This window comes from Notechis scutatus, chromosome 5 (assembly GCF_049901735.1).
Source record: "Notechis scutatus isolate UNSWTSFEM ecotype Mainland chromosome 5, rNotScu1.2, whole genome shotgun sequence".
NCBI lineage: Eukaryota > Metazoa > Chordata > Lepidosauria > Squamata > Elapidae > Notechis > Notechis scutatus.
Genome location: NC_142013.1, coordinates 15882747 through 15894212, shown reverse-complemented (window position 1 = coordinate 15894212; position 11466 = coordinate 15882747). Strand labels below are relative to the sequence as shown.

The window sequence follows — 11466 nt, the reverse complement described above, 5'->3', positions numbered from 1 at the left end:
TCTGGACTTTCTCTACTGTATTAATATCAGGTACATAATGTGGGTTCCAAACTGATGAGCTGTATTCAAGTATTGGTCTAGCAAATGTTTTATGCTCTAGTTAGTAGTGTGATATTACCAGAAAAAAAGCTTGGTAGATTTTCAGGGGTTCAGGAGAGCCCCTAGCTAAGATTCTGCACAGTTTGGAGAACCCCCAAATCCCACTCTTGGCTGGCCCCGCCCACCCTGCCCCGCACCTCCCAGGACTCCCCACCTGGCCCATTTTGGATGCAGGTAAGTGCAGGACCCGCATGGAGGCTTGGGGAGGGTGAAAATGGGTCTCCCGGAAGTTCAGGAAGGCTGGAAACAGGCCCGCTTCTGGCTTCCAGAGAGCCTCTGGAGCCCAGGGAGGCTGTTTTCGCACTCCCAAAGCTTGAGGAAAACCTCTGGAGCCCAGGGAAAGCAAAACTTACTTATATATACTTACTTATATGCTAGTACAACTACTTTATATTCTAATGGCAGAACTAACATTCTTGTTTTCAAAATCCTTTTTATGGATTTAATAATAATCAACACCCTTTTTTGTTTTCCCAACTCTTGTTTCTGATTCCATTTTGCTGCCCTTGTTCTGATGTTTGTTTGTTTGTTGCATTTTTATAGGACTTCAATGAAATAACCTTGAGACTAGTGGTGGTATTCCATCAGGTCAACCCAGTTCTGCTGAGCCAGTAGCAGCGATGAGACCGGACCAGTTCTCTCTGACACTCTGTGCTGGGCCCACCTGCCCGCCTATTATGTCCTGATTTGAAGCGCAGCTGTTTTGCGTGGTACAGCAATTGCCACGCAGCAGCTGCTGAAGCATCAGGGAGAGTGCAGGATTGCAGGAGGTGACTCAAAATGCCTCTGCACTTGCACATAGTGCGCATTTGGTGTGTGTGTGCATGCAAAGCGCGCCCTCCAAGCCATGCCCACTGACCGGTGGTAAAAAAAAATTGAAACACACCACTGCTTGAGACCACAAGGAATTAATTAGGTAACATTTATTTCATTGGTTCAATGCAGAGCTGATCCCTGATGAACTGAAGAGTTCATCATTACTGGTTCTTCCACTTACTTCATCTCATGATCTCTCTGGGATAGATACCCCCACTTCTCATGTATGCTTCCATTCATAGATTCATGTTGTATAAATCAGCTATTTAGAACCTTGGATCTAACCCAGGAGTCGGCATCCAGCAGCTCTGGAGCCACATGTGGCTCTTTTATCCCTCTGCTGAGGCTCCCTGTCACTGATCAGTAAAAGGAAAAAGGAGGCTGCACTTGGAAGAGGTTCTATGGTGGGGGAACTGGACTTCCAGTTAGCTCCAAAATTGAAGAGGAGTCTTCAGGTTAGGACCTTTGTGGCTCTTTGAGTGTTTAAGGTTGCCAAACCCTGATTTCTATCTGCAGTTGATTACTCGTTGCAGTCCAAAATTTATAGACATCATAAAACACACCAGCACTCTGGTTATTTTTTTTTATTTCTTAATTTATGAGAAAGTATGCTACTTCTTCCTTGAATTTCCAAAACTATCTGTGACAAGAAAGCCTCTCAGCCACATGTTCCAAAGAGACGTGAGATGGGACTAACATGCTACAGTGCCTTGTCTTCAGGAGAAAAAGAAAGCATTTCGTCTTCATAAGCCCAGTGGTGCAGTGGTTAGAGTGTAGTACTGCAAACTACTTCTGCTGACTGCCGGCTGCCTGCAATTTGGCAGTTCGAAGCTCAACAAGCTCAAGGTTGACTCTGCCTTCCATCCTTCCGAGGTGGGTAAAATGAGGACCCAGATTATTGGGGGCAGTAGGCTGACTCTGTAAAATCACTTAAAGAAGGCTGTAAAGAACCATAAAGTGGTATATAAGTGTGCTATTGTTATTTCAGGAACCATGAGGTGTGATGAGACAGGTGTTTCTATCCATCAGAAGCCACCTGCCTGAGTTCCAGATTGGATAAAACTTTCTTCTTAGCATTTTTTCTGAATCAGAAGTTAACTAAAGACAAAGACCTTTGAAAGCCCCGTGGCACCAGAAGACCTCACAGCAGGAAATTGAAACCCTTTGAGGGAAAAGAGCCTGAATTTGACTACGAAGAGCCCTGTATCCATGAACTAATACCTTTCAAGGGAAAATATGAACTTGGCAACAATACTGTGTTAAAGGGAACAAGAGTAGAATTCACCGTTGTGGAATTTTAACCTATAATGGGTTTGTACAAACTTAAAAGCATACAAACTTTCAATTCATGAAACAGTTTGGCAATCAATTAATGGTTATCTGTTTGCCTTTCACTTTCAAAAAATGACATCGCAGAATGGTGCAAAATTACTTCCTCTTCTTAGGTGATAGAAAGAGAATTTCCCAAACTCAGAAGACTTTGTGGTTAGACAGTTCTTCACTGCTTGTGTAGTCTGACCTATATAAGCAATACATTTATGTCTTGTGTTAGAGTGAGCTTGAAACTAATAAAAGAAACAGATGACTTATATCTAGTTTCCCATGAACCTTCAATTATTTTGAAGTCTACCGTTGAGTTTAGACAACTGGCAGCATTGCACTTTTTAATTCTTGACTTCCAACATTCACCTATAACCAGGGATGGGATTCTTTTGGTTCTGTCCAGCTCTGTAGAACCAGTAGCTCTGAAGAGCAGCAGACATAGAACCGATTCTATGTCTGCTGCTGTTTTCTTACCTGATCTTTATTTCCTGCTGTTTCAACCTCAGCTGCCATGTGAGGCACAGCTGCATTTGAAAAAGCAGGAAAAAAGTGCTTTTTCAAACACTGCTTCCCTTCACGCAGCGCTGCTCAGCTGTCTAGGCAGCAAGCTGATGAAGATTACACACATGCGCAGCGTGCAGGGAAGCACATCACAAATCACCAAACCGGTAGTTAACCCTGTTGGATCCCACCTCTGCCTATAACTAAGCTGTATTCACACAACATGGTAAACTTTACAATGGTACACTCACCAAACTATTTTTATAAATATTTTGTATAGTGGCCTATTGAATGATAAATTAAATAGAAATTTCCAGAAACTGGAAATTTGCTGAATGTCTATGGAGATTCTCAGTCATCCAGGTCATGGTTGTCTCAAAGGTGTGGTGGTCTCTCATGAATGAAAACACTGGAAGTCTCTCATGAATGAAAACACTGAGATGACGCCATGAAGCCAGATCGGGATGAGAGCACAAGGCAGGCTCTGACACCCTCTTTTATTAGAATCAATCTTTGTTAACGTTGCAATTTTTTGTTAGTGTGTTTTCACAAACTCATTACATCACACAAAATGCACTGCTCATTCACATAAGCATACAAAGCTGTAAAGTTTAAGTTTGCTACAATTCTGGGTAAGAAATGGCAACATTCTGACCTTGTTCCTTGCTTCGTGTTACAGGCAACTACCAGAAGGCCCGTTGTCCTTGCACATACAAAGAACAGATAACAATTCCCACACAAAGGTGCTATTTTTCAAAAGGCAACTGGAGTTTGTTTTTCCTTGAAGACATTTCACTTCTCATCCAAGAAGCTTTATTTACAGACCCCTCACATCCTGGTCATAAACTGTTTCAACTCCTTCCTTCAAAACGACGCTATAGAGCATTGCACACCAGAACAACTAGACACAAGAACAGTTTTTTTCCCAAACGCCATCACTCTGCTAAACAAATAATTGCCTCAACACTGTCCAACTATTTACAAAGTCTGCACTACTATTACTATTAATCTTCTCGTCATTCCTTATCACCCACCACCTCCCACTTGTTACTGTATGACTGTAACTTTGTCACTTGTATCCTTATGATTTATATTGACTGTTTCCTAGTATGATTTGATTGCTTATTGTACCCTATGACTATTATTAAGTGTTGTACCTTATGATTCTTGACTCTTGATGAATGTATCTTTTCTTTTATGTATACTGAGAGTATTTACACCAAGACAAATTCTTTGTGTCCAATCATACTTGGCCAATAAAGAATTCTATTCTATTCTGTTCTATGCTATGCTATGCTATGCTATGCTATGCTATGCTATGCTATGCTATGCTATGCTATGCTAAGCTTCTTCAGTTCTGTCTACTTCTTGGAGTGAGAAGCAAAATGTCTTCAAGGGAAAAAAAAGTCCAGTTGCTTTTTTTGGTGGGGGAAGCACTTTTGAGGGAAACTTCCTGGAAATTCTGATCACATTTGTTTCTTCTGATCTTCAGTATCTTATAGAAAATATGTTGTTTGCATTTAATCCATATTTTCTATATGAATTAATAAGAATTAACATAGTATAGAATGTTACAAAGGACATCTCTCTTTTACTGTTTCCTTCTCTTATATACATGTAATATATCAGTTTATCTGAACTTTTATTTCCTTTCAAATTCTTATTCCTGGGCCTGAGGTTTTCCACTGATTTTGTCTATCAAAAAAAAAACACATTCAGATACTTTCTGCTTTTGCTAATTTTCTTGAGTAAATTCTGTTAGCTTGGTTCAGCCAAGGGGAATTGCAACACACCTGCTTCCATGTTCCTAGTAAATATTTCCTTTTACTGTTAACATGATCGAAAAATAATAATTATAAGATTGGGAAGCTGTGTGCCTCACATCTTTAAGGTAAAGATAAAGGTTTGCCCGCTCATGAATACTAGTCGTTTCTGGCTCTAGGGGGCAGTGCTCATCTCAGTTACAAAGCCGAAGAAGAGCAAGCACTGTCCAAAGACATCTCCGTGGCCATGTGGCTGGCATGATTAAATGCCGAAGGTGCATGGAACGCTGTTACCTTCCCACCAAAGTGGTCCCTATTTCTCTACTTGCATTTTTTACATGCTTTTGAACTGCTAGGTTGGCAGAAGCTGGGACAAGTAATGAGAGCTCACTCCGGTATGCAGCACTAGGGATTCGAACCACTGAACTGCTGGCCTTCTGATTGACAAGCTCAGCATCTTAGCCACTGAGCCACCACATTCCTCACATCTTTATTTTCTACCAAATTTGTCCCAAATTATGATTAAGTTTATGACTAGGAAAAAGGAAAAATAATTTATTATTTTGGGGATCATATTAACAATAAAAGTAAATATTTATTGAGAACATAGGAGAACTCACCCCTGGTATAAGAAAAAGAAAGCAGCAAATTATATCCTAAACTACACCTGTGTGCAAGAATTAACTGGGTGTGCAATGAGCTGGAAAATTCTTCTTTCATATCTTGCCTGTTTTAGGGTTTTTCAGCCTGTTTGAATAAGATAGGCATGTAATTATACAAAATTAAATTCTAATTTTATTCCACTATCTTTTTAATGCTCTAAGTCTACAACAATTTTCTTACTATTTTTTAATCTATGCATTTCTGTCCTGGTGTTCTCTTTCTATGTTCCTATTCCTACGTTAGCACTATCTTTTCTTATCTTAACTTTTTCTTCTTTAAAACTTTCCTTTACACCTGGGTTTTGTTGAAGCCAATCTCACTGCACTTACATGTGAAAACCCTTTTCACACTTGCATGTGGAAAATCTTGTTTATAGACCTGTTTGGGGAGTGGGCGATTATGAAGTGTATTCATTTATCAGGCAAACAAGCAAGAAAGGAGTGTCAGGATTCTGGCAGTTACCCCCATTTAAATCATGAGTCCCAAGCCAAACTTCCAAAACTTAAAAAGGATTTATTGGGAGTTAACATGTCCGGCACTGCCTGGGTGTAGCCGATTCTGAGACACATAATTCATTGTCACCCTTGACCCTGATTTCCCCCCACCCCCTGGGTGTATCGTAATTCATATTCTCCAATGGGACACATCCATAGCCAAGAGTCATCAATCATGCTCTCCAGTTAGAATTTTGCGCGGCAGAAATTTCAGTAACCTAGTTACTATCTTTGAAAACATTTATGGAATGCAGTTTTGCTGCACTGCTCCCCCCTCCCTTTCTGTTGGCGACTCTAAAAAGACCATAGAAATATTTTATGAGTTGACAAGGAGATCATATTTATTCACAGCGCTGATCTTCACTTTAAAAATTCTGCCTCTATTTAATTCAGCGATGCCATAAAATCTTTGCTCTATTGATTGCAGCCCTACATTACCAATAATAATACTTAAGAAGAATAGTGTTTAAGCGTGAATGGAAGAATGAACGGATGGGCAAACACACAAAGAGTATGCCACCAATACTCACATGGATTTATATAATCATTTGAGATGTTTAGTAATACTCTTCAACAAGGGTGTCAAACTCAAGGCCCGTAGGCTGTATCTAGCCCATGGGGGGCTTAGATCTGGCCACGGGACCGATGTGGAAATAGCAAAGGACCAGCCCTTGGTGCCTCTGCCAGTGAAAACAAAGATCAGGAGGGCCACAGGCAGCACCCTCCTCCCCCCCCAAGCTCCCTTTTCACTGGCAGAGGATTGCAGAAAACCGGCACAGCCTAAAACGGAGCTCAGGAACCCATTTTTGCTGGCAGACTGCTTGGGCTACCACAGGTGCCCCCAACATGAGTGACATCGAGCTGGCCATGCCCACCCTCCCACGCCCACCCTGGCCTCTTAAGGTTCAACACAACCCTGATGCGGCTCTCATTGAAATCGAGTTTGACACCCCTGCTCTACAAGTAGCCTTCCACTTACAACAGTCCATTTTGTGACCATTCAAAGTTACAGCGGCACTGAAAAACTGACTTGTGACCGTTTTTCACACCTCCGACTGTTGCAGCATCCCTGTGGTCACGTAAATCAAAATTAAGATGCTTGGCAACTGAGTCGTCTTGATAATGTAGGAAGGGGGAATAACAGAATCTTGAAAGCTGGGTCAAAGTTTCTCTCTGTTCTGTCTTAGACTACTAAACAATATCCAGACAGGGTCCCCTAGGGTTCCTTTCTCACCGTTCCTTCCATCTTTGAACTATCTGTCATCTTTTCTGTAATTTCTTCCTCAGTTTCCTCATTCTCATCTCCAAGATCTTCTCTAATTTTTTTATGCACTACTACATAGAAAATAATCATCTGGTCATTATTTTATTGCTATGAAAAATATTCCTAACCTTTCCCAAATTATTCCTGTGAAAAGCTATACTGTCCTTGATTCTGTTCATGTTGTTCCTCCTTCTCCATTACTAGATCATTGTAAGAAGATGTCTCTACCGTCTGACATAAGGACCATCTGATGATGACTTAGATATCACCAGTAAAGTGGTGAAACCTGATGACAACGTCCACAAAATTAGATCCATTGGTTTAGTCATGAAAGGGGTGAAATCATTAGAACAAACACTTAAAAGAATGGAAACTGTGTTGCAAAGTTGAACATAATTTCTTGGAAGGTAAAATGAATTGAAATAGATTGTAATTTTTGTTATTTATTGCTCAAATTTATATAGTCAGCTATCTCATGATTTTAACTTATTTTCTGTTTTTCAAAAACGAATTCTATTTTGAAGAGCAATATATGTAATAAAATAAATAACTAAAACTAGAAAAAAAGTTTGCCTTATAAAAGGGATTAATTTGTAGATCACCTAGAGTTACGCTATGAGGGGGATGGATGATTTCTAAATATGATATATAAAATAAATAAATAAAATTAATTGGCTTCAGCTAAGTTTAACTGTTCAAACAACATCAGGATGTAGTTTATTGTTTTATCTCATTAAAACTGTGCCCTGCATAGATCACTTAAGCATAAGGATATACAAAACTTGCAAACGTTTCCGAATATTTCAAGAGCAAAATTCTTATGTTTTGTTCCAAACTCAGGGCAGATAGTCCTCGACTTACGACCACAATTGAGCTCAAAATTTCTGTTGCTAAGTGAGACAGTCGTTAAGTAAATTTTGCCCCATTTTACAACCTTTCTTGCCACAGGTGTCAAAATTACCACCATTCTTAAGTTAACATGGTTGTTAAGCGAATCTGGCTTCCTCATGTCAGCTTGGAAGCCATTTTTCTTTGAGGCTTCTGGGCTGCCACATTCAGCACCTGGGAAATTGGGAGGGGGATTTCAAGGAGCGATGGAAGAATAGCCACAACAACATTCCTTTCTCAAAAAGTCAAGGACATGTTACTCTGCACCTGGAGGGGAGTGCCTGGGGAAAGTTTCCAGTTGGAACGAAGTAATGGTTGGACAATGTGATGAATTAGTGGGTGCAGGGGTTGGATTTTGGATTCTTTTGGGGCTAGGGAAAACTCAGAAATCTCAGATTCAGGTTTTCCTCAGATGTGCCAATATGACATCTCTAATAACATGGATCTTTGAGAAGATGATAGTCTCGGAGTCTTTTAATTTGGAGGTTGTTACTTGGGACTCTGACACCCTGATGACTTTGCTTGTCAGAAGTTCACAAAGGGTGATCACATGACTTTGGGACACTGCAATGTCATGTGACTATGGGAATGCTACAAGAATCATCAGTGTGAAAAATGGTCATCAGTCACTTTTTTCTATGCTGTTTAAGTTCCAATGTTTAGCTTATCAAAATGTGAAAAACAGAAATACAAAGAAAACTAAAGATTATGAGAAAACAAGGGAGGAAAACGGGAAGAGAAAAAATGTAGGGGAAAGGGGGAAAGAGAAAAAAAGGATTGACTTCTGACTCCTTTTGGTGCAGTAGAATAAGGTAGTAACATAAAACCTCAATTTTTTACTTTTATGAAATAAAACCTTCCGGTAGACAAGTCTTAACCTCTAGGCCACTGTGTCCCCTACCAAGATAATCGTGAAAGAGAATTCACAAGCAGTTCTTACTGGGAATCTCCACAGACTGTTTTAAATAGTTAGGAATCCCTGGTATTGCTGATGACACGTTGATTCTTTTCCATTTAGAACATGGTGACAACATTCCTTTTGATGGACGAGGTGGAATCCTGGCGCATGCTTTTAACCCTGGAACATTGCGAAGTGGTGATGCTCGCTTTGATGAAGATGAGACCTAGTCAGAAATCGATGAAGTTTTGCTATAAAACTATGTCCACCACATTTCCCCCATGTGTTTTGTAGACCTACCTCACTCTCACTGACGATATCAAGTGTTCCATGGGAATAAAAACCAATATATAGTGATTAATCACTTATATCTTTTATGTACACTGAGAGCTTATGCACTGAAGACAAATTCCTTGTGTGTCCAATCACACTTGGCCAATCATGATCTATCGCATACAACTTTTATGTACACTGAGAGCTTATGCAATGAAGACAAATTCCTTGTGTGTCCAATCACGCTTGGCCAATCATGATTTATCGCTTACGGCTTTTATATATACTGAGAGCTTATACACTGAAGACAAATTCCTTGTGTGTCCAATCACACTTGGCCAGTCATGATTTATCGCTTATGGCTTTTATGTACACTGAGAGCTTATTCCTTGTGTGTCCAATCACCCTTGGCCAATAAAGAATTCTATCTATATCCCAAATTACAGGTACTTCTTGTTGCTCACTGATAGTCATTGGGACCACTAAAGGACATGGTCATAAAGCGTGATATCACAGGACCATGCCAACCTACAATGGGAGTTGTAGCAATTCCAGTTGCTGTCATTAAGCGAATCCCGCATGGTTTCATTAAAGCGTTGCATCATCCTGCAATCATGTGATTTGCGAGCTCCTGCTAGTTTCCCCATTGACTTCGCTTGTCAAAAGTCGGCAGTGAAGGTTACAAAGACTGGTTATGTGACTGAGGAACACTGCGATGTTGTAATGGCAGGCCAGTTTGCCAAGTACCTGACTTGCAAGCTCATGACTGCAGGGACACTGTGATGGCCGCAATTATGAGGAACCGTCATAAATCTCCCCATGTTCAGTGCCATCATAATTTTGAATGGTCACTGAACGAGTGATGAATTTTTGATGTTAGGTGTCCATTTTAGGTCATATGATATAGAACTAGTTTAGATTGCTTGAAAGCTGAAAAGCAAATTCATGGAGGGTAAGATTGTTATTTATCTTTTAGCAAATGATGCAGGAATAAAACTCTCTTCATCTATCTCTCCCTGTGATCCCTCTTTTGGTTGTACAGAAATGATAATCCAGGTTCCCACATAATCCAGGTTCACTTCCAGCTAGCTAGCTTCATCCTGAACAATGGAGGTTTTGTCTGCTAAAATTGTTGTTCTCTAAATTCACATATAATTTTGATTTGGTCAAAGTTTATCTCTGGCACACGATAAACATTCTAATCCTAAAGCTTCTTTTATCTACCTGAAACCTCCACAATTACTAGTGTTATTCTGGAATTTACTGTAAACTCCAAACATATCTGAACAATACCCATTTGACAAGGCTGTCCCAAAGTTACTCATGATACATTTCTGTCTTTCCTTACCTAAAACAAACAGGAAAAAGAACCCACTAACAACCTCACTTCCTTATCCTACTCAGTTGTGGCCCTCATATTAAATATTTCTCATCACATTGGGCAGGATGGGTGGGTGGATGAGTGGATGAATGGAGAGAGACAGAGACAGAGACAGGAAGGAAGAGGGAGGGAGAGAGAGGGAGAGAGGGAGAGAGAGAGGGAGAGAGGGAGAGAGGGAGAGAGAGAGAGAGAGAGAGAGAGAGAGAGAGAGAGAGAGAATAATAGCAAAAGGCCCTGGATAGGAAGACCAGAAAAATAATGACAATGAATCATTAACTGCATCCACATAGTGATGTTGACAGACTCCATTTACCAAGGAAAATAGGTGGGGGTGGAATGTTGCAAGTGCACCAGTCAGTCAAAGAAGGAAAAGGGGCATTTGAAGGTTAGTGAAGAAGATGCACTGAAGCTAGTATACCAGGAAAGCTTACTGAGACGGGAGAGACAAAACTTGCATGCAAGAAAGACCAAATGAAGAATAGAAAAGAGACATGGCAAAGCAAAGCATTACGTTGCCAGTAATTTAAAGGGGAAAAAAATAGGAGGCAAATCAATAACAATAACACCTGTCAATGGTTAAGAGCAGGAATACTGAAGAAAGAGACAGAGAGGCTAATTCTGGCTGCAAAAGACGAAGCCTTAAGAACAAATTTATACAAAGAATTGAGAGGACTGCAACAAATAGCAAATGCTGCCTCAGCAAAGAAGCTGAAGAAACAGCAGGTCACCTGGGTAGCTGCTACAAGAAGCTCACACAGACTAACTACAAACAATGCCATGGCGAAATAGCAACAATGGTGCATTGGAAGATCCACAAGAAAGACCACAAGCCAGAACTGGTGGAACCATAAAATAGAAAAATAGAAAAATTCATAGAAAACCAAGAAGCTAAAATGCCCTGAGATTTTAGAATTCAAAGAGACAGGTACCTGCCACATAATACCTCCGACTTAACAATTGTTGATAAGAATGACAAAAAAAGTGTGGATAATGGATGTGGCAATACCTGGAGACAGAAAAATTGGCATTGACAAAATCATAATAGGTCAATTGCAGAAGGCAGCTTTACTCAGAACAACTTGCTTCCTGAAATGATACCTTTA

The 11466-nt window shown here is 40.2% G+C and overlaps 1 long non-coding RNA gene across 1 annotated transcript; it reads left to right on the top strand.

The window, feature by feature from the left end:
* Window positions 1-1521: 1521 nt before the first annotated feature.
* LOC148130374 (uncharacterized) lies at window positions 1522-9283 on the top strand. Its single transcript, XR_015749965.1, has 3 exons — window positions 1522-1788; window positions 7128-7330; window positions 8830-9283. It is a non-coding gene; the product is annotated as an uncharacterized LOC148130374 (long non-coding RNA).
* Window positions 9284-11466: the final 2183 nt, after the last annotated feature.